The sequence below is a fragment of the Bubalus bubalis genome, chromosome 22 (genome assembly GCF_019923935.1).
Source record: "Bubalus bubalis isolate 160015118507 breed Murrah chromosome 22, NDDB_SH_1, whole genome shotgun sequence".
Classification (NCBI taxonomy): domain Eukaryota; kingdom Metazoa; phylum Chordata; class Mammalia; order Artiodactyla; family Bovidae; genus Bubalus; species Bubalus bubalis.
The window spans coordinates 23,921,896-23,938,169 of NC_059178.1; the positions used below are offsets into that span (position 1 = coordinate 23,921,896).

General features: G+C 38.0%; 1 protein-coding gene across 4 annotated transcripts in view; it reads left to right on the plus strand.

The window, feature by feature from the left end:
- The window catches only part of DLGAP1 (DLG associated protein 1), a 785,192-nt gene that overhangs the window by 223,940 nt on the left and 544,978 nt on the right, over positions 1–16,274 (plus strand). The gene's annotated exons all lie outside the window — the stretch shown is intronic.

The following is a 16,274-nucleotide window of genomic DNA, read 5'->3' on the forward strand; positions in this document are numbered from 1 at the left end:
TAACATCACTGTCCAATAGAACTTTCAGTGATAAACCTTCTGTATCCTTCTGTCTAATACGGTAGCCGCTAGTTACACATTGCGTAACTAGCAATGTAATTGTAGTTACACCACACATTGTTGCTTGGGTTTATTTTAATTTAAATTTAAAGAGCCATAGGTAGACAGTGGCTGTCATATTGGAGAATGATGAAGGGATAAAATCCAGAATTATTGGCATGGTGTGTAAGATCCTTCCCGGACTACCCACAGCTTTCCTATCTCTATCTCACCCACTCGGTACATATGCTGTAGACTCACATGGTTTCTTATCTCCTGCGAGCTCAAAAAGGACCTCATGTTCTGACTTGTTCTGTGTGTGCCTTGATTTGTGTGTGTTTTTATCTGGTACATTCTTTCTCTTAACCTCCCGTGAAGTGAAAGTCACTCAGTCATGTCTGACTCTTTGCGACCCCATGGACTGTATCCATGGAATTCTCCAGGCCAGAATACTGGAGTGGGTAGCCTTTCCCTTTTCCAGGAGATCTTCCCAACCCAGGAATCGAACTGGGGTCACCTGCATTGCAGGTGGATTCTTTACCAACTGAGCTATGAGGGAAGCCCACGTGAGCACCTATAAGCCCTGAAAGAATGCTTAAATGTGACTTCTGAAAAGTCTTCTTCCACCTCCTCAGGCATCCATTGACTTCTTTTTTCAGGGCTCCCATAAAAATACGTATATCCCTTAATAAAGCATCAACTACTGAATGGCAGTTATTTATTTCCTTAGCTGTTATCCTAAATTTAATTTTCTGCTTAAGCAGTCAATTAGAAAGTCAGTTTCAAAATTATTACTTATGATAGATACTAACTATATTGAAAGGGAAAAAAGATTCGAGCTAAATTTCAAATGAATTGTGAAAAGGAACAATGAAAATAAAGTGGGAAGAGGAGCACCCCAGTGATCACCACTGCCTACTCTGTCATAGAAGTCTTTTGGAGGAATTTAAGGGAATGAGTAGACTTTGACCTTCATAGAACATCTAACATTTTCCTTTACAATTCCAAACTGAATTTTTTTTGCTTCTTCCTTTGTCTTTATTTCAGATGTGTTCCTGCTTGATGTCAAATCTCTAAAAGCTAATTAAATGATAGATTTTTTTTTTCATTGAGTACACCATATATCTTTCAAGGTTAAGCAAGAATAAAACACTTTGCCTGGATTTGCCATCATGAAATTGATGGGGGGTGGGGGGTGGGTAGTGGAAGGAAGGATATTTTTAAGGTGATGCACTCCAGTAGAGGAAAAAAAAATCCTGTCAGTTAAAACTACTAGATACAGCCAGTCTTATAAATGTTTTATAATCATTGTAAAAACTCAAAGTGAATTAATGATATTTTCAAAATTTCCTGGGAGAATGACTTCTTTTCTTATTGAATTATCTTGGCAACATTCCCACCTTTTGAGCTCACTGGAGGGTGAAGAGAATAGCATTCTTCTTGTCCTGATTTTATGGAAAGCAAAGCAATCTGCTGTGTTTCTGAGGATGCTGTTATTACCATTTAAAATAAATGATGATTTAAAAGAATCTGTTCCTTGGTACCTATTCAGGCCATTCTAATTTCATTGACACTATTATGTACAGACAGTTGAAAGAATTATGGCTATTAAGCAGAGTTTAATATTATAGAAAGTGAATACATAATGACTGTATTTCTGTTACTTCCTGTTTTTATTATGAAGAGTTCTATAGTCAACCAAATTTGAAATTAGGAACCATTTCTGGACTGACAGTCAAGTCTAGAAATGGTAGTAATCTTAAATCTCTTGATTTTATGGGTGATATCAAGAATGAATGCTGAGGAAGAATTTAAGTGTTAACCCAGCTTCCTCCTCTTTTATTCCTTTTTGACCTCCTCCAATTCTGTGAAAGCACCTTGCTTTCTGCTCCAGAGCACCCTTTGCAGACATGTGTGTATCACTGAACGTGCCAGGATATGTGGTACTTAGAGGTGTATATTTCTGCATCCTCACTGGCCTGTGAACTTCTTTAAGAAGAGTATCATGTACAATTAGTCACCAGGGCATTCTCAAGAGCCTTACACACAGCTGTAATTTAGACAGAGACTCATATTTTGTGTTGGGGAGGAAAAACAGGAAGAAGAGAGGAAGGATAGGGTTATTTTCTGGGCACCGTGAATGATGAAAATATTCCTATTAAATTACATGAGACCTAAAAGTTTTAAAGTGTGTTAAAGTAGAAGCCTTTAAAACCCATGGCAAAACCAATGTATATTTTAGCAGATTAATTAATAATCACTTCTATATTAAAGATCTGAAAATGGAACTAGATTCTACCTGTTCCTAAAGTATTTCCCTAAGACAAATCTGAGCCCTTTGAAAATGTTTAATATTTATGCAAAAATACTATAACAGTTTGAATGAGAAAACTAACTCAAAACAGAGACAACCGATAAACAGAAAACCTGTGGGAAGTTACTCAACGTTTAATTAAGAAATGAAGTTAGGGTTAATTTCTCATCCATTAAAAAAAGCTCACAATTAAAGTGAAACCAATCAACTTTGCTAACTAGAGTCCAAGCTGGTTTTAGAAAAGTCAGAGGAACCAGAGATCAAATTGCCAACGTCCGCTGGATCATGGAAAAAGCAAGAGAGTTCCAGAAAAAACATCTATTTATGCTTTATTGACTATGCCAAAGCCTTTGACTGTGTGGATCACAATAAACTGTGGAAAATTCTGAAAGAGATGGGAATACCAGACCACCTGATCTGCCTTTTGAGAAATCTATATGCAGGTCAGGAAGCAACAGTTAGAACTGGAAATGGAACAACAGACTGGTTCCAAATTGGAAAAGGAGTACGTCAAAGCTGTCACCCTGCTTATTTAACTTATATGCAGAGTACATCATGAGAAACGCTGGACTGGAAGAAACACAAGCTGGAATCAAGATTGCCTGGAGAAATATCAATCACCTCAGATATGCAGATGACAGACACCACCCTTATGGCAGAAAGTGAAGAGGAACTCAAAAGCCTCTTGATGAAAGTGAAAGTGGAGAGTGAAAAAGTTGACTTAAAGCTCAACATTCAGAAAACGAAGATCATGGCATCCGGTCCCATCACTTCATGGGAAATAGATGGGGAAACAGTGGAAACAGTGTCAGACTTTATTTTTTGGGCTCCAAAATCACTGCAGATGGTAACTGCAGCCATGAAATTAAAAGATGCTTACTCCTTGGAAGGAAAGTTATGACCAACCTAGATACCATATTCAAAAGCAGAGACATTACTTTGCCAACAAAGGTCCGTCTAGTCAAGGCTATGGTTTTTCCTGTGGTCAGGTATGGATGTGAGAGTTGGACTGTGAAGAAGGCTGAGCACTGAAGAATTGATGCTTTTGAACTGTGGTGTTGGAGAAGACTCTTGAGAGTCCCTTGGACTGCAAGGAGATCCAAACCAGTCCATTCTGAAGGAGATCAGCCCTGGGATTTCTTTGGAAGGAATGATGCTAAAGCTGAAACTCCAGTACTTTGGCCACCTCATGCGAAGGTTTGACTCATTGGAAAAGGCTCTGATGCTGGGAGGGATTGGGGGCAGGAGGAGAAGGGGACGCCAGAGGATGAGATGGCTGGATGGCATCACTGACTCGATGGACGTGAGTCTGGGTGAACTCGGGGAGTTGGTGATGGACAGGGAGGCCTGGCGTGCTGCGATTCATGGGGTCGCAAAGAGTCGGACACGACTGAGCAACTGAACTGAACTGATACAGATACAAGTATATTTGTGATACAAAAGTCATAATAAAATGAGTAGCCATTGACATCCTAAACTTGTTTCTTAAATTCTGTCTAAATATTTCAAAATACATGAATGTTATATTGGGTTGCCCAAAAGTTCATTTGGGTTTTCTGATCTTACAGAAAAACCCAAATGAACTTTCTGGCCAATCCAATAGCTTTTAGGAAACGATAGGGGAAATTACATGTAAGGTACAGTATTCATTTAAGAAACTATTGAGCACCCCTTAAAGGTGACCTTTAACAAAGTCTGCATACCACTAAGTAAATACTTGTAATCCAGTTTTAACTAAATAGACATAAGGTAGAAAACTGACTATACATACAATGGAAACAAAAAAAGTGAAAGTGTTAGTCACTCAGTTGTGTCCGACTCTTTGCAACCCCTTGGACTGTAGCCCGCCAGGCTCCTCTGTTCATGATGTTTCCCAGGCAAGAATACAGGAGTTGGTTGTCATTCTCTTCTCCAGGGTATCTTCCTTACCCAGGGATCAAACCCACATCTCTTATATCTCCTGCATTGGCAAGCGGTTTCTTGACCACTAGCACCTCGTGGGAATTATCTTATTTTCTAATCTTAATAGAAAGTTTATAAGATATTATCTAATTATCTTAATTCACCACATCTTATTCCAGTTGTAAATCACACCATAGGTACCCCATGACTCGGGGGGGGAAAAAGTTTATGTTTAAACTGTGACATGCCACTGGTTTTAAGAATTATCCTATTTCGTAGACATTAAGTATTTCTCAAATGGATGAAACAATGATTCTAGCTTGCTGATAGTCACTCCTCCTTTACCCTACTCAGGAATAGATGTCTGAATGCTAGCAAGAGAAGCCAGAGATGTAAGCCACTAGGGCAGGCAGGAGGCCAGATCTCCTTAAGGGGGAATCAGAGCTTCTGTGCTCTTCCCTGAGCCGTTTGCCCATGGGCTTAAATTGCTTTTGCATTGGTTTCCACTTGTAAGTACCCCATCACCATTCATTGCCAATAAGAACAGGGCAGGTGCAAAGTGGGGCCCCTTATTCAGAGCTCCACCCACGTGTGCTGTAAATGAGCAAGTGGGGGTGGAGCCTGCTTCTTGGTGACCCCCTCCCTCTCAGTTACAGGTTCCTCCTCTGACCACAATCCCTGCTTTTCTTGAGTCCTATCCAAGATACTGTGTTGTTTGCCTGTTACTCCATAACTCCAATGTGGTAAGTGAGGATGCCTTTGTTCTAAGGATAACGCTAAATGTATCTTAATTGGTTTTAAGTATATCCTTGAGAAACTTCAGTGTGTAACAAAGCATTTGATATGTATCTATAAGGAGTTCAGGGAGAAAGGTGAATTGTAGCTTGAGGCCAAACATGGTAAATATGCTGCCCTAAGTCAGGTGGTCCTGTTAAAGAGGTAATTTTTTTTTGTTAATTGCAAATTTGGGGCCTTTTACAAAAACATGGTCACTTCAGAGTCTAGCAGTTTGCTGACATCGCTAGCAATGAGTAAAACTCTTGTATCCTATGAAATTTGAGGCACTTCATTTTTGAGGTTAGAGTTTTTATAGTATCATCAGTGACAATCCAAGTATGCTTTTAAAAGATTAGAGTGACATCTGTCTGATGCATTATTTAAATATGCATTATTCTTTGATCTCTACTATCGTTTAGTGCGCACACTAATTGTTTTAGTATTGAAAAAGAAGCAAACGTCAGGGCTTTTATGGAGACAGAGGTTGATTGCTTTTATTAATAAAAGCCAGATTTGAGATGCTCTTGAGTTCTGGTTTTGTCTCCAGATGTGGGGTGTATCTCAAATAGATCGCAGCCCTCTCTTAGGAGTCCAAGAATCTGTGTCAGTGACTTTCTCCACAAAACTTTTCAGTTTCCCGTATAGTGAAGCAGCTATGGGGCCCTGGGCAAGCAGCGCTGTCTTCCTACCCATCTCAGTCAGCGTATTCTCCCTACTTCATCTCCAGTACTCAAGAGTTTCAGCTGACTCCTGAATGTAAATGGTTTTCGAGTCTTCGCATCCTAACTTCTAGAAATCCTAGTCCTTATATATTCTGCTGACCTCTTGAACTCTGTATGGGTAGAGTCGTCATCCCTCTTCATACCCGCCCCTTCTCTGTTTTGTATCTCATGTGAAACATTACGGTCATCTCAGTAATCCAGGCTGGAAGCATTGGGACCTTCTGTAACTTCATGCTCCCTCTTATTCTCCATGTTTAACTAATTGCAAGTCCTATCAATCTGATAGGGATTTTTATAATCTCTTACATTGTATGTCTCGTGAATCTTGAATGGAAATGGCTTAATTTAGTAGTCTTCAAGTGCCTTTGGACTGTCTGTGATAAAATTTTCTACTTTACTATATTCTGTATTCCTGCTTTTCTGAAAATGTAGTCATTAGTGACAACAATTTCAATTTTTTTTATCCTTCAAATGATCTTTGTGAGTGTAAATGACAAATCCTTATAAACTCTATTAAATAATAGAAGGTATCCCTACATACCGAAACTGGGATAATATACTTAAATTTTTTTTAATATAAAGGCAGAATTAATAACTATATAGAGTTCTTATTAGGTTTTGACTCAAAAATAATTTATAAATCTAGAAAATATTAAGTGAAACATTAGGACATGTTTTTAATGAATACATATAATTATTAATATGAAGTCTTTCTTGGTGTTCTAAACAATTTCAATATATCTTTAGCATTGAATTTATTTTTAAAACTTGATGAGATTTTTCACCAGTAGCTAAGCTAGTGATTTAAAGCTTGAAGAATATATATACATGTTAATCCTTTTATTGCTGCATCTTTCAATAATCTTACAAACCATTTCAAAATTTCAACTTGAGTTTCAACATTAGAAAAAGAGAAACCAAGAAAAATCTTTAAAATAACAACTTCTGGAAGTTAATCTTTTCTATACCTAAGCTATTCAGTTAAACTTCCAGTTTTTCCCTTGAGCTTTAGAATCTGAGCCATTGACAGTCCTCTTTATTTCTGGGGGTGCTTTTGAATTTATCTAGATTTCAAAAATATACTCAAAACAGAAACGTCAAGGAGGGACTTCCCAGGTGGCTTAGTGGTTAAGACTTCACCTTTTAGTGCAGAAGCACAGGTTCGATCCCTGGCTGGGGAGCTAAGATCCCACATGTTTTGTGGCCAAAAAGCCAAAAAAAAAAAAAAAACACCCATAAAACAGAAGTAATATTGTAACAAATTCAATATAGTTTTTTTTTTTTATGGTCCACATGCAAAAAAAAATCTTAATTTTTTTTTTTAAGTCAAGAAGCCAATGTAGAGGAGAATATTCAAAACTCTGGCTTTTGGCTTTATTTCTCTGAATTTTCTGTCTCACACTCATTCATTATTTGATTTAACCAATATTTATAAAACACTTAACAAGACACATGTTTTTTCTCCAAGCATCATCAAAACATCCATTTATAAAATCCTACAATATATAGTCATTGCTAAAATCATGTCTTTTTTAAAATGAAAAACCACAAAGCTGCTTCATTTGATTTGTTGTTAAATTAATTTTTCATAGATTCCAGGATTAAATTGGTGTCAGTCCAAGGCCTGACTTTGTTTTCCATAAAGCTGTGGGTTTGAGGCCATTTCACAAAGTCGTGATGTTCGCTCCACTTTAGTACAACTACAGGCCTTCCCTGAGCGTTTAGATTGGCATAGGACAAACTGCAAAGGTGAATCAGTAAACTCTGTTTAGCTGATGATTTCGTTTCTGAGCATTTAGACTGGCATAGGACAAACTGCAAAGGTGAATCAGTAAACTCTGTTTAGCTGATGATTTCGTTTGACCTAGTTTCAATAATGTATGCATAATTTGGAAAATATAAAGAAAACACATTAAAAAAATGAGATCAAAAATGGATTCTTGCCACAGCACTGGCTGTTTCCCAGTCATGAAATCCAAGCCAGGCCTGCGTCCAGCTCGGCCTTTTCGCTGCAGCCTGTTTGAGAAGAGCCACGTTGTCATCTCAGGGAGCGTGAAGATAGCTCCTCATACCTCTCCCCTGAGGGTGTTTGTGATGGCCCTGGCTTCCGGTTCTGTTCCATGGCTGCTTGAGCAGCCTGCAAACAGGATACACATCAGAAATTGAAAGGGAACACGCACAAGGAGAGACATGAAAATCTACCGTCCTGTGTAGCTTTCCTTTGCCCTTCCAGGGTGACCAGGATGCCTGGTCCTGGGACCTGGGCCATCAGTGCCTGCCTTTCTTCAATCAGCAGTTGTTTCCTCTCTTCACCTCCTTTCTCACCTGCAATTTGACAGCAGTTCGTGTCAACTCTTCACCCAAAATATAACCTGAATTCCTCCTAAGCCTGTAAAACCCGTGACTTGATCTGCCCACACAGCTTCCACATTCTCCCTCCATCTGCAGCAGCCACCCTGGTCGCCTTTGATTCCCACCTTACAGAAACACTCACTCTTCCCTTTGCCTGGATTTTGCTTTCTCTGTATTTTCTCTTGGCCTCTCCTCTTGGCTTCAATGTTTCTTCCTCTCAGAGGCACATAATATTGTTACACATCAGAGAAATAGAAACACATCAACAGATTCTGCCTTCACCAAGTCTATTCCTGTTCCATCCTTCTAATAGGATCCTAAAAGAGCAGTGCAGACAGCAGAGTTCAGACTAATTAAGGTTTCAGGGTAAATATGTTGCCGTAATAGCTTCTGCTTTTAAGAATTAGATTACTTCCTTTTATTCCAATACCACTTCTAAGGACTGGTTCTTCTGGGGAGAAGAATAAGTTACAGACATTATCAAATCACATACTTCGAATATCCCCATCCTTTGAAAGATACCCTTACACAATCCATGATTGTTTTATTTACTCAGCTTTTTTTTACTCAGTCACTGGACTCATCATGCACTTTGGAATAGAATACATATTCACCCCAGAATTTGGGGGGTATTTTTAATGTTTTTCTGAGGATCATGTTTGATTGTGACATTCCCTTACCCTTAGGAAATTTTATATAAAAGAGTTTTTTTGGTGGTCAGGGAAAAAATGTGTCCCAAAGTAAATGTATTATTGATTCTTTCCCCATTTAGTTAATTATATTATCTAAATTTGATTATCCCCATATTTCTATCATATCTTTACATTGAATTCTTGTGTTACTTTTTGTTGCTCTTGATGAGTGAGTCATTCAAGAAATATGTATTGGGCATATAGGTGCTGGGCCCTGGGCTGGATTTGAAGGATAAATGCACATCTTGTGCACCCATGGAGCTTACTTTCCGCTGGAAAAGATAAATTCTACATATCACTGCATCCTAACTTTTGGACAAGTGCTCTAGAGGAAGCAGAGACTATAAAAGGTGTCCTAACCTCCTCTGGAATAGGGCTTCCCTGGTGGCCCAACAGTAAAGAATACGTCTGCAATGCAGGAGCCATAGGACACTAGGATTCAATCCCTGGATAGGGAAGACCACCTGGAGAAGAGCATGGCAACCCACTCCAGTATTCTTGCCTGGAGAATCCCATGGACAAAAGAGCCTGGTGGGCTATGGTCCATAGGGTTTGCCAAGAGCTGGACACACCTGAAGCGACACACACAGGCACTATGGTTTTCATCATGTAGCAGTCAGGCTTTATTTAGAGTAAAATTCAAACGAAGGTGTGTGTTGAATTGAAAAAAACATTGAGAAATATGCTTGGTTTATCCCATCTCATAGAGTAATCAAAAATTCATGATGCACTCCTAAAAGATACAGAAATAAATGTAAGACGGTAGGAAAATGTCATCTAATCTGTCTTTATGGAAATGTATTTTGATGTGCTAAATATAACAAAATGGTTATTTAATGGAAAAAACATCAATTTTAAATACACCTTCATGAAGGAAAATTTGTAACTTGTGATAACTTTTAATAAGAGGATATATATAAAACACATACTTTCTAGATAATTTTTCTTTCTAAATTAGAGATTAATAAAAAGATTCATTTTTATCATTAGTTTCTTATTTAGTATATATCGTACATATGAGGTTTACTATACTTTGAAATATTTTAAATGAAAATTGTTCACAAATAAAATTTCTCTATTCCAAGAATAATTGCATATTATTTCAGAAAACAAATTAACTCCACTTACCTGGTGGCTCCGAGGGCTTCCTTGTTGGCTCAGATGGTAAAGAACCCGCCTGCCAATGCAGGAGACTTGAGTTCAATCCCTGGGTGGGGAAGATCCCCTGGAGTAGGAAATGGCTGCCACTCCAGTATTCTTGCCTGGAGAATCCCATGGACAGAGGATCTTGGAGGACTACAGTCCATAGAATCATAAAGAGTCAGACACAACTGAGTGACTAACACTTACTTTCCTTTATTGAAAGAGAAGAAAACCCCAGCCCTTAGAACTTACATGAACTTACTTTCTTCTTACCTCCAAATTTGGAGGCAAGGTTTCACTGAAAATTCATTACATATGAAGTGGGAAACAATATTTACTTTTTTATAGATTTTATTTTCTTGGAGCACTTTCACATTTACCAAAAAAATTATGCAGAAAGTACAGAAAGTTCCCACATACCCTGCTTCCTTCTTCATATAGTTGATGTTATTATTAGCATCTTGCGTTAGAGTGTTACATTTTTTCACAATTGACAAGCCAATATTTATATATTAACTAAATTCCGTAGTTCATGTTAGGGCTCACTCTTCTTATGAGTTGTGACGAGTATAAAATATCATACATCCACCATCACAGTATCATGCCCCATAGTGTCACTGCCCTAAAAATCTATTTGTGTTTCTGCTCTTTATCCCCACCTCCTGACCCCTTGAGTACCTGGCAACCAGGACTCATTTGATGATTCCCATAGTTTTCCCTTTTCCAGAATGACAAATAATTAGAACCAGAGTTGTTTTTGAAGACTGGCTTCTTTCACTCAGCAATAGGTAAGTTCCTCCATGTCTTTTTCTATCTTTTTCTATAGCTTGATAGCTCATTTCTTACATTGCTGAGTGATATTCCATTACATAAATGCACCATAATTTGTTTATCCATTCATCAATTAAAAACATCTTGGTTGCTTCCAGTTTAGGCAGTTATGAATAAAGCTGCTATAAATATTTGTGTGCAAGTTTTTATGAGGACATAAGTTTTCAGCTACTTTGAATAAATACCCGGGAGTGCTCTTGCTAGGTTGTATGCTGAGCTTATGTTAAGCTTTGTACGAAATTGCTAGCTGGTGTTGCATAGTGGCTGTGGCATTTTGCATTCCTGTGAGCAGTGATGAGAGTTCCTGTTACACTGTAAGGTCTAGATTCCTTGTTTTTTTTTTTTTGTATGTCGATGTCTAGTTGTTCCAGTACCATTTGTTGCAAAGTCTGTCCTTTTCATTGAGTTGCCTTTGCTCTTTGTCAAAGATCAGTTGACTGTTTTTGTGTTGGTCTGTTTCTGGGTTCTCTAATCTGCTCTGTTGATCTAATCTTTCTGTCTCATCTTTCACATATACTGCACTGGTTTAATCACTGTAGTTCCTTAGTAAATCCTAGAGTCAGGTAGACTCAGTCTTTCAATTTTGTTTTTCTCTTCGAACATTGTGTTGGCTATTCTGGGTCTTAGCTTTTGTGGATACACTTTAGAACCAGTTTATCAGTATCCATAAAATAATTTAAGGTTTTGGTTAGGATTCTGTTGAACCTACAGATATAGTTGGGTGAAAATTGACACCTTGATAATACTATGTTTTTTGTGGTTTATTTAGATCTTCTTTGATATCTTGTGTTAAAGTTTTGCACTTTTCAGTGTTTATCTTGTAGGTGACCTGTTATGGAAGTTAAAATTTTTCAACCTAAATATGATATCATTTTGTTAAAACCTGTAAACTACCACTGTTTTTTTTAGTTTATTGAAGTATAGTTGATTTATAATGTTTTATTAATTTCTGCTGTACAGAAAAGTGGTTCAGTTATACTTATATATATTATTTTTCATGTTCTTTCCTTATGGTTTATAACAAGATGTTGAATATATGCTGTACAGTAGGATCTTGTTGTTTATCCATTCTATATATAATAGTTTGCATCTGCTAATCCCAGACTCCCAGTCCGTCCCTCTCCCCACCCACCTCTTCCTTGGCAATCACAAGTGTATTCTCTATGGCTATGAGTCTGTTTCTGTTTTGTGATATGTTCATTTGTGTCATATTTTAGATTGCACATAGAAGTCATATCACATGATGTTTTTCTTTCTCTGTATGACTTCACTTAGTATGATCACCTCTGTTTTCATCCCTGTTGCAGCAAATGCCATTATTTCATTCTTTTTTGTGACTAGCATTCTACTGTGCTTATGTGTGTGTGTGCACGCGCGTGTGTATATGCATGTGCACCACATCTTCTTCATCCATTTATTTGTTGATGGGTATTTAGGCTGTTTCCACATCTCGGCTATTATAAATAATGCTTCCATGAACCTAGGGGTGCATGGGTCTTTTTGAATTATAGTTTTATCTGGATATATGCCTAAGAGTGGTATTGTTGGATCATATGGGAACCATTTTATTTTTGGAAACTTCATACTGTTTTCCATAGTGACTGCACCAATTTATATTCCCACTAATAGCAGAAAGGTTTCCTTTTCTCAACACCCTCTGAAACATTTACTAATTGTCAACTCTTTAATGATGGTCATTCTCACCAGCATGAGGTAGAACCTCATTTATAAACCACTATATTTTAAAATACCAATATTATTCTCTAGTCATCAAAACAAAAACAAAAGTTGAAGCATCTGGGAAGGTCTTAATAAAATAAAAATAAGACCTATATCAGTAACAATTATGAATTGAAAGTGTTAGTGGCTTAGGCATGTCTGACTCTGCGACCCTATGGTCTATCCATGGAATTCTCCAGACAAGGATATTGGATTGGGTTGCCATTCCCTTCTCCTGGTGATCTTCCTAACCCAGGGATTAAACCCAGGTCTCCTGCATTGCAGGCATATTTCTTTACCATCTGAGCCACCACGGGAGTCACCAATAATTATGGATTAACAAGAAACAATTTCCTTCATAATTTTTATAATAACATAGTCATTGACGACAAGGCCCTAGTTTCACAGCATTCATTGCACAGAGATGATAGTTTTTACTTCTGGTGTTGTGATTCTTGGATATTTATAATATCTGTTCCTCTACAAATTAGAAAGGAACCTGAAAAAAAGTCATAGTTCATATTTATTAAGTCTTTCCCCTCAGACGGATGAATTTAATGTGACTAAATGTGAAATAATAAACCACTGACAACATGATTCAAAACTAATACCTGCAAAGATATTATTTCTGCAAAAGAACCTCCATGATTAAAAGGTCTGTTTATTTGATTTAATCTGTCAGTGACTTTAAATGCCATTTTGCTCTGTTGCAAAGAGAATCTGAGGTAACTTAAGTGAATGAATCTACTTGGAAACTAATATTTAGAGAGTAGTTGGTTTTCAGTACACGTTTTGATACTAAGTAAGTGACTGCATTTTAAAGTAAATAATAATAGGGACAGAAAGATAGTACTGACCAGTTTTTCAAATGAAAACAATGTAGACAAGCAACAGAAACATGCATTACATGATTTAAAAAAAGATATTTGTTTATTTATTTGGCTGCACATGAGATCTTTAGTTGCAGCATGCAAGATCTTAGTTGTGTCATGCAGGGTCTAGTTCCCTGATCAGGGATCAAACCGGGTGCCCTGCTTTGGGCATGAGTAATCTGAGCCACTAGACCACCAGGAAAGTCCCCATAACTTAAATTTTTGAAAAGTTACTAGAATTATCTGATCAATCAAAACAAAGAGGGAAAGATAATCAGATACCACTGCTCTTTAGATATAAATTCTAGTTATACAATTTACTCTAAATCAAACTCAATTGAATTGCTGATTGAATTTTTAAAATAATGTATTTATTTCAAAAGATGAGTCTTTTGCAGTCATACTTTTAGTAAAATAATTTTGTATAGGAATAGGCCAAATCTCACACCAATAATACAGAAAATGGATAATAATATTCACACTGCTGCTGCTAAGTCACGTCAGTCGTGTCTGACTCTGTGTGACCCCATAGATGGCAGCCCACCAGGCTCCCGTCCCTGGGATTCTCCAGGCAAGAATACTGGAGTGGGGTTGCCATTTCCTTCTCCAGTAATATTCATACTAAATGAATCATATATCTCTGTGCATTGTGTGTATATGTATCATAAATGATATTTATGGTTCAGTTCAGTCGCTCCGTCGTGTCCGACTCTTTGCGATCCCATGAATCACAGCATGCCAGGCCTCCCTGTCCATCACCAACTCCCAGAGTTTACTCAAATTCATGTCCATCGAGTCAGTGATGCCTTTCCAACCATCTCATCTTCTGTCATCCCCTTCTCCTCCTGCCCCCAATCCCTCCCAGCATCAGAGTCTTTTCCAATGAGTCAGCTCTCCACATGAGGTGGCCAAAGTATTGGAGTTTCAGCTTTAGCATCAGTCCTTCCAATGAACACCCAGGACTGATCTCCTTTAGAATGGACTGGTTGGATCTCCTTGTAGTCCAAGGGACTCTCAAGAGTCTTCTCCGACACCACAGTTCAAAAGCATCAATTCTTCAGTGCTCAGCTTTCTTCACAGTCCAACTCTCACATCCATACATGACTACTGGAAAAACCATAGCCTTGACTAGATGGACCTTTGTTGGCAAAGTAATGTCTCTGCTTTTCAATATGCTATCTAGGTTGGTCATAACTTCCCTTCCAAGGAGTAAGTGTCTTTTAATTTCATGGCTGCAGTCACCATGTGCAATAATTTTTGAGCCCCCCAAAATAAAGTCTGACACTGTTTCCACTGTTTCCCCCTGTATTTCCCATGAAGTGATGGAACCAGATGCCATGATCTTCATTTTCTGAATGTTGAGCTTTAAGCCAACTTTTTCACTCTCTTCTTTCACTTTCATCAAGAGGCTTCTGAGTTTCTCTTCACTTTCTGCCATAAGGGTGGTGTCATCTGCATATCTGAGGTTATTGATATTTCTCTCGGCAATCTTGATTCCAGCTTGTGCTTCTTCCAGCCCAGCGTTTCTCATGATGTACTCTGCATATAAGTTAAATAAACAGGGTGACAATATACAACCTTGACGTACTCCTTTTCCTATTTGGAACCAGTCTGTTGTTCCATGTCCAGTTCTAACTGTTGCTTCCTGACCTGCATATATATTATATGTGTATAATATATGTGCAGTATTAATGTGCTAAGAATTCAAAAGTGGTTTTCTCAGAACTGGCTTTAGTTTTTAATACTTCAGCATCTAAAATTTCCATCTAATATATCAAGTAAAATATTTTAGAGAAAATTAAAACTTTAAAAACAAATACTTGTATGGTACGTATCTTGGAAGTGCAGTTAGAGCTTGTGTCTTATATATTCACTAAACATTGAGATCACAATATCTAAGGGGCACTGTCCAGAGCCTGGGAATGAAAAGATGAAAAATGTAAGGATGACTAAGGAAGTACATAGTCTAGTAGGAAGGCAGGAATCTGTGCAGATCGTTCAAATAAACTGTATTAAGTGATCTGATGTACGTTCCTTCCCAGAACATCAAAGGACCCAGGTGGTTACTGGGGGAAGGGAAGAATCTCTGAGTGCTGGATACTGTGTCTTGCATATTCAGTCCTCAAAATATAGATGGCTTTTGGAAGGTTCCTGGAAGCAAACATTCCTCTATTCACGATACTGGATGCTTGGGGCTGGTGCACTGGGACAACCCAGAGAGATGGTATGGGGAGGGAGCAGGGAGGAGGGTTCAGGATGGGGAACACATGTATACCTGTGACAGATTCATTTTGATATATGGCAAAACCAAGACAATATTATAAAGTTAAATAAAATAAAATTTTAAAAAAATTTAAAAAAAGAAAAAAGCTGGATACACATGGTAGTTTGCATAAGAGCACAATGGGATTTAGAATTACAGTTCTATGTTACAAGTAAGAAAAGCAGTGGTTGCCAGGGGGGCGAAGCAGGGGTGGGTGAAAGGGATAGTTAGGCAGTTTGGGATGGGCATGTGCACACTGCAATATTTAAAGTGGATAACTAACAAAGATTTACTGTATGGCACAGGGAACTCTGCTCAATGTTATGTGGCAGCCTGGATGGGAGGGGAGTTTTGGGGAGAATGGATACGTGTATACACACACACACAGAAGTCGCTCAGTCATGTCCAACTCTTTGTGACCCCATGGATTGTAGCCCACCAGGCTCCTCGGTCCATGGGATTTTCCAGGCATGAATACTGGAGTGGGTTGCCGTTTTCCTTCTCCAGGATACGTGTATATGTGTGGCTAAATCCCTTCACTATTAACATGAAACAACATTGTTAATCAGCTATACCCCAATATAAAGTAAGTTTAGGGAAAAAAGCAATAAAAAAAAAGCACATTAAATTTCCCTTTTATATTAAAAA